This window comes from Podarcis gaigeae, assembly GCF_964106915.1.
Source record: "Podarcis gaigeae genome assembly, chromosome: 11".
Classification (NCBI taxonomy): domain Eukaryota; kingdom Metazoa; phylum Chordata; class Lepidosauria; order Squamata; family Lacertidae; genus Podarcis; species Podarcis gaigeae.
In genome coordinates, this window is record NC_139687.1 from 53,338,036 (window position 1) to 53,353,379 (window position 15,344).

At 45.1% G+C, this 15,344-nt stretch overlaps 1 protein-coding gene across 3 annotated transcripts in view; it reads right to left on the reverse strand.

The window, feature by feature from the left end:
• DCC (DCC netrin 1 receptor) overlaps window positions 1-15,344 on the reverse strand; it is a 947,660-nt gene that overhangs the window by 803,746 nt on the left and 128,570 nt on the right. The window lies entirely within an intron of this gene.

Consider the following 15,344-nt stretch of genomic DNA (forward strand, 5'->3'; position numbering starts at 1 on the left):
TACTTCTGGAAGCCAGAAGTGCCGGGGAAGAAGGTGTGAGAAGAGTAATGATGGGGGCAAGGTAGGTTTCACTTCCATTTTTTTGACCCTGTGCTCTGGTGGGAACCAATTGATTTGCATGGAACAAAAAACACACACACCGTCTTTGGGTCCTGTGCTCTAGCACAACCAGAGCATGGGAGCCAACACAAGGCACCTGGGATTAGGATCAGAAGTCAGGGCTGCTTCTTTCAATCCAGGATGTCTCACTTAAAATGGGGCAATTGGGTGGCTGGAATGCATCCTTGAACTCTTCCTTGCCTGGAAGAAGGATGGTGCAATTGCAGTGTGTGTGTGTGTGTGTGTGTGTGTGTGTGTGTGTAGAAAACTCCAACTTTTGCACAGCTGGAAAGCAACTTCCTTTACAAGATTAAGTGTCCCATCTGATGCACTGTCTCTTTTTACATCTGGCCCCAACCAATGCTGGGTGGGGGAACGTGGTCATTGGACTGAAAAACAGTTTCCCACCCCTGATACAGCATCTTAAGAAAAAGCAACAATGGGTACAATGTAGGCACATGTAATGGCATTTGAAGCCTTTTGAAGTGTTAAGCAAATGCCTAAATCTCTGTCACAGACATCGCTGGGACTTAAGAAACATTGCTGGAACTGTGACATTTTAATCCAATTTATGATTCAGTTTAAATATTTATTAGCAGTAGCAGTGTTAGTGTCCTCCCCACTTTTCTTCCATCCCAGAACCTAAGGTGGTGTGCATTTGGTTCCTAGGTTGTTACCCATCTAGTTAGTGACTTCCCCTCCACAGGCAAACAAAAGCAGCACAAAGGATATTTCAAAAGAGGGATGGGCAAGTCTTATCACTTTCCATTGTTCTCAGTTTCTGCACATTTCCACATGGGTTTGGGATTTATTTATTTATTTATTTTTAAAAAAGGTTCACTAGCATTTTAAACTCATCTGTACATTGGGACTTCTCTCAATATGCACATGTTTGTATACAACATTCCCTTATATAATACCTTTTTTTTTTTGTATGTTATTTTCAGTAACAAACACATTTTTATGCATACCTCACCTCAGTGGCGTAGCCTGGGGGGGGTGTAGGGGGGCCGGCCGCACCGGCCGCAACATCTGGGGGTTAGGGTTAGGGGGCGCAAATCCACGGGTTAGGGGGCGCAAATTACTTGCCTTGCCCCGGGTGCTGACAACCCACGCTACGCCACTGTCTCACCTTCACATAGGCATTATTTGGCTGGACTGCAGAATTCAAAAAAAAGTGTGGATTTCAAATGTTTATCAGTTCGTGGATTGTTTCAGAAAGTGCCAACTGAGGGGGGGGTTTAACCTTAAATGCTGACTGAATCCAATTCCTGCCCCCATCCATATTTCACACTACAGGATGTACGTCAAAGGTAGGCTGAATACTCAAGAATACTTAGCTACATTTTACTCAAAGCAGACCTACTGAATTGAATGGACCCAAGTTAGTCATGTTCATTACTTTCCTGAGTAAACCTTAGGCTGCATTCCCAACATACATCTAAAGCATTATGATACCCCATTTGCTCCCCCCCAAAGAATCCTGGGAAATGTGCTTGTGAAGGATGCTGAGATTACTTAGGAGACCCCTATTTCTCTTCCTACAATTCCCAGAGTTCCCTATGAAAAGGGTCTGATTGTTAAACCCCACTGGGGATGGTTTATTTTTTTGTTTTATTTAGTTATCTGTTTATACTCCTAACAACTCTCAGCACCAACTAACGACTCACTTAACCAACTACAGCTCCCAGAATTCTTTGGGGAAAACCACAACTATTTAAAGTAGTAAAGGGTAAAGGGACCCCTGACCATTAGGTCCAGTCACGGACGACTCTGGGGTTGTGGCGCTCATCTCGCTTTATTGGCCGAGGGAGCTGTCGTACAGCTTCCGGGTCATGTGGCCAGCATGACTAAGCCGCTTCTGGAGAACCAGAGCAGCACACAGAAATACCATTTACCTTCCCGCCAGAGTGGTACCTAATTATCTACTTGCACTTCGTGCTTTCAAACTGCTAGGCTGGCAGGAGCGGGGACCAAGCAACGGGAGCTCACCCCGTCATGGGGATTCGAACCGCTGACATTCTGACTCTGTGGTTTAACCCACAGCGCCACCCGCTGTGGTACCATAGTGCTTTTATAGGTATGGCATGAATGTGGCCTTTGTATGCACGCCACCCTTATTCTGCTCCTTTGTACATTTGACAATTACTATTCCAGCCGTCCCTGGGAGCCAAGCTTGTTAGAAAGGGCTTTGCTGTTTGCTGAGGCAAGGAGAGTGCCCTGGGAGCTCAGGCGTCACCAGCTTCCACGTTCAGCAACTCCCTGCAGGTCCAGGCATCCCGGTGCTCTCCTGAAAAGCAATGTAGCTGAGGTCAGCAGGGAGGCAGGGATCCATCTCCAGATGCCTCCCAATAAAGCCGCAATTGGGTGAGGTGAGGAGGAGGTGCAATGTCACCCACCATTGTTGCCAACAACCTGCAGGTCTGGGCATCCTGATGTTCTCAGTGCTTCTTGGCTGATATAATGTGCCAACCCGGGTGGGGTGAGGCAGGGGGCGTTACTATTGGAAAGCTCTTTCTGAAGGCTCCCTGAGAAAACTCCTGAAAAATACCAAGCCAGCTCCAAATCCAGCTGAGTAGAATTCATCACAAAGCCCATGTTCAGTATCCGGTGCAGGGTCCAAAAGCAAAGGGGAAGAAGAAACGGAGGTTTGTTTATTTATTATTTCCTATCACTGAAATATGGCTTGATTGTAAAAACAAACAAACCTCAAAGCAATGGACAGAAAAAGATAAAACTATCAAATTATCAATAAGAACAATTAACAACAATAATTTAAAACTTTCTCGAGTTAAACTAGCAATAGACTAAAAACAGACGAAAACTCGCACCAACTTTCTAAACATCTGGGTTTAGAAACCAAGAATGTTTTAAGCAGGTGCTGAACAGAGGACAGGGAAGGGGTATCAATAGGCAGTTCCGAAGTGGTAGGTGCTGCCGCGGTAAAAGATCGAGATCTTACAAATGCTTTCTGTGTTGCAAAAAGCACGATGGAGTTAATTCCACAGGAATGAAGAAAGAGGCAGACTTGTCCACACACAAAAATACTAATATGAATCGTTGACACCTCCACAGCCACACCCCTCTATCCAGGCCACGCCCCTTATAGGTACTGCTTTACACCCTCCTGGAGTGTTTTTGCCTGGCTGGAATGTGTCTTTAAACACTGACTGTGCTTCTTACTTGCCTGAATAGAAGATGGAGAGGAACATGTCAGTGTGTGTCAAAGCTAGCCTGTAGTACTAAGGTAAAATTTGCACCCACTTGTGCCTCTGCCTCTCCTGCCATGTGCATGTGGCCCCTGGGAGCTTTCCCAGAAGAGAATGAGGCCCCAAGGTTTCCCCGCTAATGCTGCGCCGAATAGCTGGGGCTCAGCAAGACTCACTAGAAGGCAGCTTCATTTGTGCAGAGACTGTTGCAGGCATCAAAATCTAACATACCTTCTTGATAAGAGAAGTAAATCAAGGGTTTATTAGCGGGACCATTCCTGCCTTATGCTGGCATGTTGGTGTCTGGATCTGTCAGTCACCCTGGTGCCTTTATAAGCAGGATGCATTTAATAATGTGCCTATTACTATAAAAGGATGCTATTTTGGGCCAGGTGTTACAAATGATGGCATTGGAAGGGCTGACATATGCCATGTGTATTATTCCATCACAGGCGCAATCAGAAATGCATTAGAGCTTGTTTTGTTGTCTTGGGTTTCTTCTGCTGCCCCCTCTTTCTTCCCACCAGCTTGGCTGCGCGGAAAGAACATGTTGCTTTATGTCATCAGAGGGAAAATGTGAAGCGCATTGTCATATTCGCGGCAATCTACAGTTTTCGTACCCTGTGCCCTTGTCAAGACACTTTTATTCCCTTAACAGCTGATTAGCTGGGGGGTAGGGGGATTCACACTCGAAAAGCTTTGATGGGGGCTTGAAAGGCCTCTTTCGCAGCCTAACAGCTTGGGCCCTGCATTCCTAAGAGGCTGTCTTCAACCTTTGTGCAGCTGCGATCCCTGAGATCAGCCCAGAACGCTATTTTGACAGTACAGTCAAAGGTTGGACATTCCACCACACAGATGGAATATTTGGTGCTCAGCCGAAAGTTTGCAGACTTTGTGTGGAGGCAATTGCGGAGAGAATTTTGTGAAATGTGCAACTGAAGGTGGCAGCTTCTAAAGTCTCAAAATCTTCCCACTTTTTGGCCACCCAGAATGCCCCAAGTACCTGCTATTCCTTCCCACTTCCAAATGCCGAGAAGATAAAGGACCCCATGACGGTTAAGTCCAGTCAAAGGTGACTATGGGGTTGTGGCGCTCATCTCAGTTTCAGGCCGAGGGAGCTGGCGTTTGTCCATAGGCAGCTTTCTGGGTCATGTGGCCAGCTTGACTCAACCACTTCTGGTGCAACGGAACACTGTGATGGAAACTAGAGCGCACGGAAATGCTATTTACCTTCCCACCACAGTGGTACCTATTTATCTGCTTGCACTGGTGTGCTTTCAAACTGCTAGGTTGGCAAGAGCTGGGACAGAGCAACGGGAGCTCGTCCCATCACAGGGATTCAAACTGCCAACCTTCTGATCGGCAAGCCCAAGAGGCTCAGTGGTTTAGAGCAATGCAACAATAACAAGTAGCCTAAGGCCCAGGGTTGTTGGAAGGATTGAGAAGAATGTGGTCTACCAGATGCCATAACTTCCCAGGCATTCTGCAGGTCAGTCAGTCAGTCAGTCAGAAGTGGCTGTATCATAAGATTTGATTGATTGAATGAATTTCCATGCTGCTTTTCTTTCAAATGGATCCCAAAGAGGCTTACAAACCATAAATAAAAATAACACAATCAGGCTCAATGGAGCATCATAAGTACAGCATAAATCATATAAAATAATGAACAAATAATCAGTTAAACAATTACAATCTATGAAACACTTTTAACAAAGCAACAACTAAATAAATTAAGCTAAACATCACAATTAGAGCAAAATCACAACGAGAGCAGAAGTCCCATTATGTGATTCATAAATCAATACGGCATCTATAAAACAACATTAACAATATTAACAAAATAGCAACTTAGAAAAAACAAGCCAAACACTGCTAAGTTCATACGCACAATCTCCATGTCTTCATGGTATTTCACTCTATTCAATTCATTAAAATGCACACAATGCCCATTGTTCAGCCTGCTCAGCCAGATGCTGTGCCGGTTGCTGTCCTAGCTAGTGGTGGGCCACAGTAGAGATGGTGGGGCTCTCATGTCTACCCCTGGTGGCAAGGTAGATGTTGCTCTAGGTAGCCAACCCATGCACCATTGATGAGGAACTCATATATGTTGCCCTTGGTAATCAGGAGATTCAAATGCACTTGAGGAATATTATGTGAACATTATGCTCTGCTGGTCTGAGTTAAGATCCATTCTCCTTTTTTAACTGCCCCCACTCTTTAAGTGCCCCACATCTTGAAACATGTGGACACACCTTCAGTCATCAAAATACTCGCATGCACACACCAAATTCACCAGCTGAAATTAGGCAGGCATGCCATGTCGTGATGTTTAAGTGCTTACTGAACACATTATTTTTCTGTTTAACAAGGCATTCACTGTGATGTGACCCTGTGATTTATGGAGCAATTGTATATCCGAGGACATTGTTTTATTGTTAGTTTTTTAATTTATAAAGATGGCTTTATTGTTTTCAGAGTTGGTTGAAATGATCTTATTGTTTTGAGAACTTGTGTTTCTGTTCTTTTTTCAGTCTTGCGCACCACTTCAGTTGTGTTATTCTATGAAGTGGGTCTATAAATTTGTTAAATAAAAATAATGAGCAGAAGTAGCAGCAGCAAGATGCATGATTAGGGTTCAAGAAGACATTCCGCCAGGCGTAAAAAACACCCAAGGAGGGAATGAAGTAGGGGCAGTGTGGCCCAAGGACCAGAAAGAGCAGAAGGCCACAGTTTATCTACATCTGGTTTACAAGGCTTAGAAGGACATACCACAAAATGATGAGACCACAGCCACCCATTCTCTGAATTTTCTCACAAGCCTGAATTTCCATCTGTTCCTATGCAGTATTATGCCTTTGCTGTTTAAGTTCCTTGCAGTGTCTCTGAAACCCACTCACCTCTAGCTATCTTATATGACAAAGAAGAATGTATCAAGAAAGAGAGAGCCAATCTCGGATGGATGGGGGGCTTCTGGGCAGCTGGCCAGTAAAACTCTTATTGTTCATTTGCCCCTGCATTTAGATTCCCATTTAGCTTTGAGATCAAGCAAAGCAATCAAAGAGGATTTCCTTCCTTTTATTTATTTTAAAACATCGACTGCACAGGAGAAAGATTGGGACCCCAAAACAGATGCTAGACGATTTTGGCAGCAAAACTGACATTCCCTGTGCAAAGAAAAGGTTTTAAAAAGGAGGAGAGGGAGAGAAAAGCAAATCTCGGTTTTATTGTATTGTGAAAATTAAATCCGAGAGTCCCGACAACATTTGAATGAGAAACAAGCCTTTTAACCTTTACTCTCATGGGGCTAATAAACATATTTCAGTCGGTCCAATCTCCAACCACAAGGAAAATACATTAAACATGAGGGGTAGGGGGAGGCTTTGGAGAAAGATGTCTCTTTCATAGGGACCTTTAATCTTCTTGTGCTGTAATTTAAAGGAAAGAAACGCCACTGGGGTTGTTTAGCAATCATCCGGCAAAATTTTGAAAAGACACCATATTCTCTCGTCACCCGCTTCCCCCTCCCCACTTCTCCTTTGGTTCAACAACTCTTGCAATTTGAGTGCAAATGCTGTTTCATGTGAGGCTGATACAACAGAAATGTTACCATTTGCTAGTCTCCAGGCCAGGAAGCGATGCACACACTCAACCCTGCAAATTTAGAATTCAGGAAGACTGGTTCAGAGAGCCACATACAGTAGTAAAGGTAAAGGTAAAGGGACACCTGACCATTAGGTCCAGTCACGGACGACCCTGGGGTTGCGGCACTCATCTCGCTTTATTGGCCGAGGGAGCCGGCGTACAGCTTCCGGTTCATGTGGCCAGCATGACTAAGCCGCTTCTGGCGAACCAGAGCAGCGCATGGAAATGCCGTTTACCTTCCTGCCAGAGTGGTACCTATTTATCTACTTGCACTTTGACATGCTTTTGAACTGCTAGGTTGGCAGGAGCAGGGACCAAGCAACGGGAGCTCACCCCGTCGTGGGGATTCGAACCACTGACCTTCTGATCGGCAAGTCCTAGGCTCTGTGGTTTAACCCACAGCGCCACCCATGTCCCTACATACAGTGGTACCTCGGGTTAAGTACTTAATTCATTCCGGAGGTCCGTTCTTAACCTGAAACTGTTCTTAACCTGAAGCACCACTTTTGCTAATGGGGCCTCCTGCTGCTGCCGCGCCGCTGCTGCACGATTTCTGTTCTCATCCTGGAGCAAAGTTCTTAACCTGAGGTACTATTTGTGGGTTAGCGGAGTCTGTAATCTGAAGTGTATGTAACCTGAAGCGTATGTAACCCAAGGTACCACTGTACTGAGATGTCTATGCCAGAAATACACAAAACCTTCCCTGTGATAAGCACCATCTATCCCACCGAAAAGCTGCAGAAGGCAAGACTCAAATTTGACTTGAAAATGTAGAGTTGTGACTCCCGTTTTCATTTGCCCCGGTTTTTGAAACATTCCCATCCAGTGCTAGGTGGCCAGTTGTTTTCACCCAACCTAATTGATGCTTCTTGCTCACTGCCATGCTGAAGTGGGGTTGGGATTTTACACCACCAGGATGGTGCAGGTGTGGCCCAGAGGACTTCACAGTCAGAGTCTCCTCAAACCTCACACTGCAGCTAGTTATGTCATGGGGCAGAGGTCCAGCTTCACCCCACCCCCTCAGCAGAATGAGAAGGGGTGTACCCAAACACTGCAGGGTTGGCCTATCACATCTTGAAGCCACAAAGTACATAGCACAGAGATTCAAGTGCATATTGGATAGGTAGTAAAGGCAAAGGTAAAGGTAAAGGGACCCCTGACCATTAGGTCCAGTCGCCATCGACTCTGGGGTTGCGGTGCTCATCTCGCTTTACTGGCTGAGGGAGCCGGCGTACAGCTTCCGGGTCATGTGGCCAGCATGACTAAGCCACTTCTGGCAAACCAGAGCAGCGCACAGAAACACCGTTTACCTTCCTGCTGGAGCGGTACCTATTTATCTACTTGCACTTTGATGTGCTTTCAAACAGCTAGGTTGGCAGGAGCAGGGACCGAGCAACGGGAGCTCACCCCATTGTGGGGATTCGAACCACCGACCTTCTGATCAGCAAGTCCTAGGCTCTGTGGTTTAACCCACGTTTCTACAAATGGCAGAGGCCCATGCCTTGTGGTTTCGACACAGCTATTTTTTAAGGGGAGTGAGCAACTGACCGCTATTTGTGATAGGTAAGAATATAGGGACAAAGGATGTGTCAGATGTGACATGAAGGCTGGCAACATCAACCCCGCTGTGTGGGAATCCCTTCCAGATGATCATAGCACCAGGAGACAGGCAGTCGGGTTGTGTGTCCACAGCAGTGACCAGAGATGGAATGCAGAGAGAAGAAACGCCATCGTGGACTTGTAACAGCAAAACTGAATTCCTTCATCTGCAACAAAACATGCCTCTTCCATATCGGTCTCTACAGCTACAGTAGGTGCTGTAACCTTCCAACACTTTGGCTTCACCCCTAAAGGCACACAACTCCATTGTCTCCTGAAATGGATTGACAATAGCAGCAGCAGCTCGGGTTCCTCAAGCTCAATATTTTTTCCCCAAATTTTTTTATTAGTTTTCCACATTTATAACAAATATAACATATAAAATACACAAAACAAAACACATTAGAATACTAAAAAATAAAAAAACATATTCCTTCTTATATGCATTTTAAATTCCATTGTTAAGTGACTTCCTCAAATCCCCCTAACTGAATTTCGTTATATCACCTTGTAACAGTTCTCCCAAACATAGTTCCTTCAATTAACTATATTCAACTCTTTTCTTATTGTCTTAAATCCATATTGCTATACCACATTCTTATTGTTATCCTAGGCCTGTTTAGGACTCTCAAGAACCTTCTCAATTATCTTATATTACAATATTTAGCTAAATAGTCTTTAAATTTCATCCAGTCTTCTTGGTATCCCTCCTCTTTCTGTTCGCGGATTATCCTCAAGCTCAATATTGTCTACACTGAATGGCAGTTGTTCTCCAGCATTTCAGGCTGAAGCCTCCTCAAGCCCTTCATGGAGATGGTGGGTCTTGAACCTGGGCAGATGCTCCACCACGGAGCGATGCCCCATCCATTAAGACTTAGGAATATAGGAAGCTGTCTGGAACCGACTCAGACCAAATGGCCCACCTTGCTCAATATTGTCTACACTGACTGGGAGGGACTCTTTGGGGTTTCATTCAGGGATCTCTCCCTGCCCTACAAGGAGCTGCTGAGAACCTTCTGCATGCATATCACCCTTCTCAGTACCATGATATCATTTTGCCTATGTCCTATTGCAAATACCATTAATGTTTTGCATGGCATGCCCTCTTTGTGCTTCATCCAAAATTTTCAGAAAGTCTGAGGCTATGAATAAATGTATCTCATTTAGAGTGCCGCAGTCCTGTTCTCCCTTTCTTCCCATGCCTCTGAAGGACAGCCTAATACCACCGGGCTCTACTAATGTCCGTTTGATTGACTCTGCCTAAACAGCCTTTTATGAGGCGCAGGCACCTTCCGTTTGATGGATGGCTGCAGTTTATGGCACAGACCTCATTTGCAGGCCGAGTTTGGAAATTCTTCGTCCCCCATCAGAACTCATATGAATTCTCACGGCATCATTATCGCATTCTAAACTCATTAGAGTGAAAGGATGGAGAGGGTGGACTGGGGATTTGTGAAGTATCCACTAATCTCGTTGTGTCAGAAAATAAATTCAGTTTTTCTGTTGAGGGACTTGACCCAACTTGAACTTTTGTTTCCTATTAAGCACCAGGTTCATCTACCAGGGGAGGGTCTGTGTGGGGAGGGGGCAGAGGAAAGAAACTCACAGAGAAGTTTGGAATATGCTTGAGCTGTCAATCACCAAATTCCACCTGTAGTGGCAAATAAAAATTGGGGAGGGAGAGTCAAAACACGCCTAAGCAGCTGTTTAAATCAAAATGTATAGATTCCGATGCAAAACCATCTAAATTTTAAATTTGGAGATTCCCGCTTGATTCAAATAGTCAAGGAATCTAACCAAGTTACCTGAAGATTGAAGCGTTGAAGGAAAGCACACACTGCCCTTGCCAGAATGTCCCCTTGAACTCTGATAATGCTTCTTGCTTGTCTGGACGGAGCAGGATGTGTGGGTGTGAAAAAACTACCTTACTGTACAAAGGTAGAATTCACATTTATTGTTCCACCTACTTTGTCTTCTGCCCCCCACCCACCACTGGCATGTGGACCCAGAAAGAACTGTGGTCCCCTAGGCTGAAAAAATCCCCCCACCACTGCTCTAGGATGTGATAGCCATTGCCTTGCATGCCTGTCACATCCTTGAAACAAAATGGGTATGAGTGGATCCTGGGTCCAGGAAACAGTCCTCCACAATGGGAAACTGAGAATGAATGTCCCCAGATGATTCCATGATGCCTGAGTACCATGATGGCCTCCATTATTGATGGAAGCCAATGTGCAACTTTACCAGCAGAAAGGATCCCTTGAGCAAAGTTCCTATTGCTCAGCGTAACCTAACTCACAAAGCTTTTGAGAGCATAAAACTGGATAACCTTGTGTTTGCTACTCTGAAATCAAGAAAGGGAGAGGGAGCTACAAGAGAGGGAGAAGGAGGGAGGTAGAGAGGGATAAATTGTATATGTTACAACATTTGAGGGTTTTCAGTTTAGAAAAAGGTGAGAACAAAAGGACCTATGAAGAATCTGTTAGATGAGGCCAAGGGCCCATATAATCTAGCATCCTGCTCTCACAGTGGCCAACGAGACGTCTGTGGGAAACTGGCAAGCATAACCCAAACACAAAAGCAGTAACTAAATACGTTAATTCCCTCTACCCTTCTTCCCTCCCTGCATGATTTGAAGCCTCCAAGCAACTGGCAAATAACTGGTGGGAATGATAGAGGTGAATACAATTATTCATGGTGTGGAGATGGCAGATAAAGAGTAAAATCTCTTCCTCTCTCATAATAGTAGTACTCAAGCTCTGGCTGGCTATTGTGGGAATCACATGTTACTCTGTATTCCAAAAGATTTCCAGTTCCCAGTTTATTTGTTGTGAAACCCATCATTACCAATAGTGACAAAAACTGATATCATCAGACCTACGGTATCTAACTCAAATGCATTTTTTAAATAACACATAAGGAATCGTGAAGTGTCAAAAATGAAACAGAAAACCACTTCCCCACTAAGTATCAGTACGTACCACTTCGTTGTAAACAACCGAAATGACAACCTTTAGCTCTGCACAAAGACTGCCGCTTTGACTCCTGTCAAGCTAACTCTGCTAATTCATTTCATTTTTTTAAGGGAAGAAAAATCTTCCCATTCTGAAGAAAAATTTAGTGTAGAAAAAGTCTACTTTAATTTATTGCCTGGCTGTTCTGTACAGACGAAGGAGCTGGCAGATGAACGGAAATACTAAATGTCAACACTATAACTCAACTTTGAAAAAGAAGGGCAAAAAGAAAAAGAAAAAAGAAAAAGGAAGAAGCCCAAAACATTTACAGGTCTCCTTATCATGGCTGTGTAATAACTATCTACCATGTCAAACCTTTAGAATCACTCACTGAAAACTGCTGTGGAGTTCTCCTTGAAAAGCCGGCATTGACAATTAATTTGTCAGTGAAATTCCAGGACCCTCTTCCTAAAACAAGGCTAGGGAACCTTTTTGGCTCCAGGGGCCAGATTCTGATCAGGATCTGCCTCACCCACCTGTCAATCAAATGACCTCATAATGACATCAGGCGCAAGGTGCTTTAAAACCCCAAAGGTGCTGCTAAAAGAAAGGTTTAGATCCTGCCAAACTGAGCAGGATTGAACTCCTTGTTTATCAGCTGACAAGTGGGGAGTTAAAGCCCACCATCTTGGCTGTGCACTTATTCCCTGCTGGTAACAGGAGTGTGCAGCCAACACCGAATTTAGCCCTGTCCTCCTGCTGATCATATGACCTCAGCTGGTGGGTGGGTGTCATTTGGGGTGGGTGGGTGAGGAATGGCTTTGCAGTCTAACTTTGACCCTCTGGTGGGCCAACTTTGGCCTACAGATTGAAGACTCCTCACGCCCTGTACAAAAATAACATTGTTAAACTTGAAGACATACATCCCAATCGAGGAGGAGAAATCAGTGTGCAATAGTAGCCATTATCACTCTGCAGTCCCCATGCGCATCACAGCCTGCTGAACTGACTGCCCTTCCTCCCTGCCCTTCCTCAGTTGTCTGCTTTGTGATGGGTGTTATACTGTAAGCTCCTTGGGGCAGGAACCCCTGCTCTTAAACTTCACATCAAAGGCACACAAACAGCAGCAGCAACGATAATAATATGAAGATGGCACATGTGTGATGTTGAAGATTCATGCCACCAACTGATGTGAAATACGAATGCTACAGGTGGCATTCTGTTAAACTAACAACAATAACAAAATTTCTATCTATTCTGTTGAGTCTGTGATCTCATCCAATACGACTAAAATGAGAGCCAGTGTGGTGTAGTGGTTAAGAGCGGTAGTCTCGTAATCTGGGGAACCAGGTTCGCGTCTCTACTCCTCCACATGCAGCTGCTGGGTGACCTTGGGCTAGTCACACTTCTTTGAAGTCTCTCAGCCCCACTCACCTCACAGAGTGTTTGTTGTGGGGGAGGAAGGGAAAGGAGAATGTTAGCTGCTTTGAGACTCCTTAAAGGGAGTGAAAGGCGGGATATCAAATCCAAACTCTTATTCGTCTTCTCTTCTTTTGCTGCCCGCCCATCTGCTTTCCTCCTCTCCCAGCTTTGTCCTACTTAAGGAGAATGTTTTGCAGGATCATTTGCTGGATGGCACAATGTGAGTCTTTTGCTGATTCCCCATATAGGAAGGAGGAACATGGGGAAAATAAGATGGCATCCCTGCACACAGAAAAATGAACAAACCTTCTTTTGAAAGGTCCAGCAAGGCACATATCGTAAGTGACTACTTCCCATCCGCCCAAGCGAACATCTGTTGCAAATGCCAAATGCAGAATAAATGCATTTAGCATTTCGCTCCCCCCCCCCTTCTCCTCTGATTAAAGCCCAGAGACCAAATGGAAGGCTGGAGTTCCGCACTGATTACATTCATTTTGCATGCGGTCAAGGTGTGATTGTCCCAGTGTGCAGAGCTACACTGTGCTGTGAGTGAATAGAATGGCAGGCAGAAAAAGCCCAGCAGGAGAAAGCTTCCCGGTTCTCCTTTGCTGCCGGATCCTAATGTCAAAGGCGCAGCAGCGTGTCCTGCTTATTCCATGTGCTAAATTATTTACTTGCAGGGAAGGGAGGAATACTAGGTCGCAACCAAAGATGCTGGTTTCACGTGTCCCAAACTTTGGCAGAGCCTGCAAGATTTTTTAACTCCCCTGCCCCCTTCCTTCTCAACAGTTGAAATCAATGTTATATTTATAACGAGCTGAATTTGAATATGTCTATCTTCTAAAAATGTCCCCCCCCAAGTACTTTTTTTTTCTGAAAAGCCATGCTGACTACTATGTCAGATAGGTTAAAAAAGGTAAAGGTACCCCCCTGACCGTTAGGTCCAGTCGTGGACAACTCTGGGGTTGTGTGTTCATCTCGCTCTATAGGCCAAGGGAGCCTGTGTTTGTCCACAGACAGCTTCCAGGTCATGTGGCCAGCATGACTAAACCGCTTCTGGCGAACCAGAGCAGCGCACAGAAACGCTGTTTACCTTCCCGCTGGAGTGGTACCTATTTATCTACTTGCACTTTGATGTGCTTTCGAACTGCTAGGTTGGCAGGAACTGAGACCGAGTAACGGGAGCTCACCCCATCATGGGGATTTGAACTGCTAACCTTCTGATCAGCAAGCCCTAGGCTCTGTGGTTTAGACCACAGCGCCACCCGCATCCCTTGTCAGATAGGTTAAAGGTAAAGGGACCCCTGACCATTATTAGGTCCAGTCGTGGCCGATTCTGGGGTTGCGGCGCTCATCTCGCTTTATTGGCCGACAGAGCCAGCGTACAGCTTCCAGGTCCTGTGGCCAGCATGACTAAGCCGCTTATGGCAAACCAGAGCAGCGCGCAGAAACTCTGTTTACCTTCCCACCAGAGCAGTACCTATTTATCTACTTGCACTTTGATGTGCTTTCGAACAGCTAGGTTGGCAGGAGCAGGTACTGAGCAACGGGAGCTCACCTCATCGTGGGGATTCGAACCGCCAACCTTCTGATCGGCAAGTCCTAGGGTCTGTGGTTTAACCGATGCCATAAAAACATAAGATCCTGGTAGATCAGGCCAATACCCCATCTAGTCCAGCATCCTTTTCTCACAGAAGCAAACCAAGTGCCCCCACTAATGGAAGCCTGCAAGGAGGATTTGAGCACAAGAGCAATCTCCCGTCCCATGGTTTCCAGCAACTGGCCATCAGAAGCATCGCTGCATCCCAACTGTGGTGGGCAGAGCATAGTTATTCTGCCTAGAAACTACCAATAGACCTTCATCGGAACTGAGGGAAGATGGTTGCTGCCAGCAGTGAAAAGACCTTTGGATTGATTTGGCATAAACACCAGCGTGTGAGGAGATGCTGTACGGACAGAGGGGAATCATACACATAAAATTCACACAGAAACGTACACTTCAACTCGCTTGTGGGAATAACTCAGAGGATGTGAAAGAAGGAAGGTTAACAACAAGAAGATTTAAAGGAACTATTGGAAATAACAATTAAAAGCAGTAGAGATATGAGATGATCAGAGCCCCCCCCCCCCGAACTTGAAGCATAGGAAGTCCCAATAAAACAATTAAAATTTGGCAGAATATTTGGATTATTTGATATGTATATGTATAATTTGGAATATTTAATGTGATTTGATTGGATTGTTAAAATGGAAAACTCGATAAAAATGATTGTTTTAAAAGAAAGAAACTACCAATAGACCTCTCTTCCAGGAAGCTGCCTCAAAGGAGGCCCTCTCATTAGCTGGTCCCACTAGCCCAGAGGGATGTTCAAGTGACGTGCTGGTGGCCACGGGTTCATGGCTAGAAACAGCAGCTCCT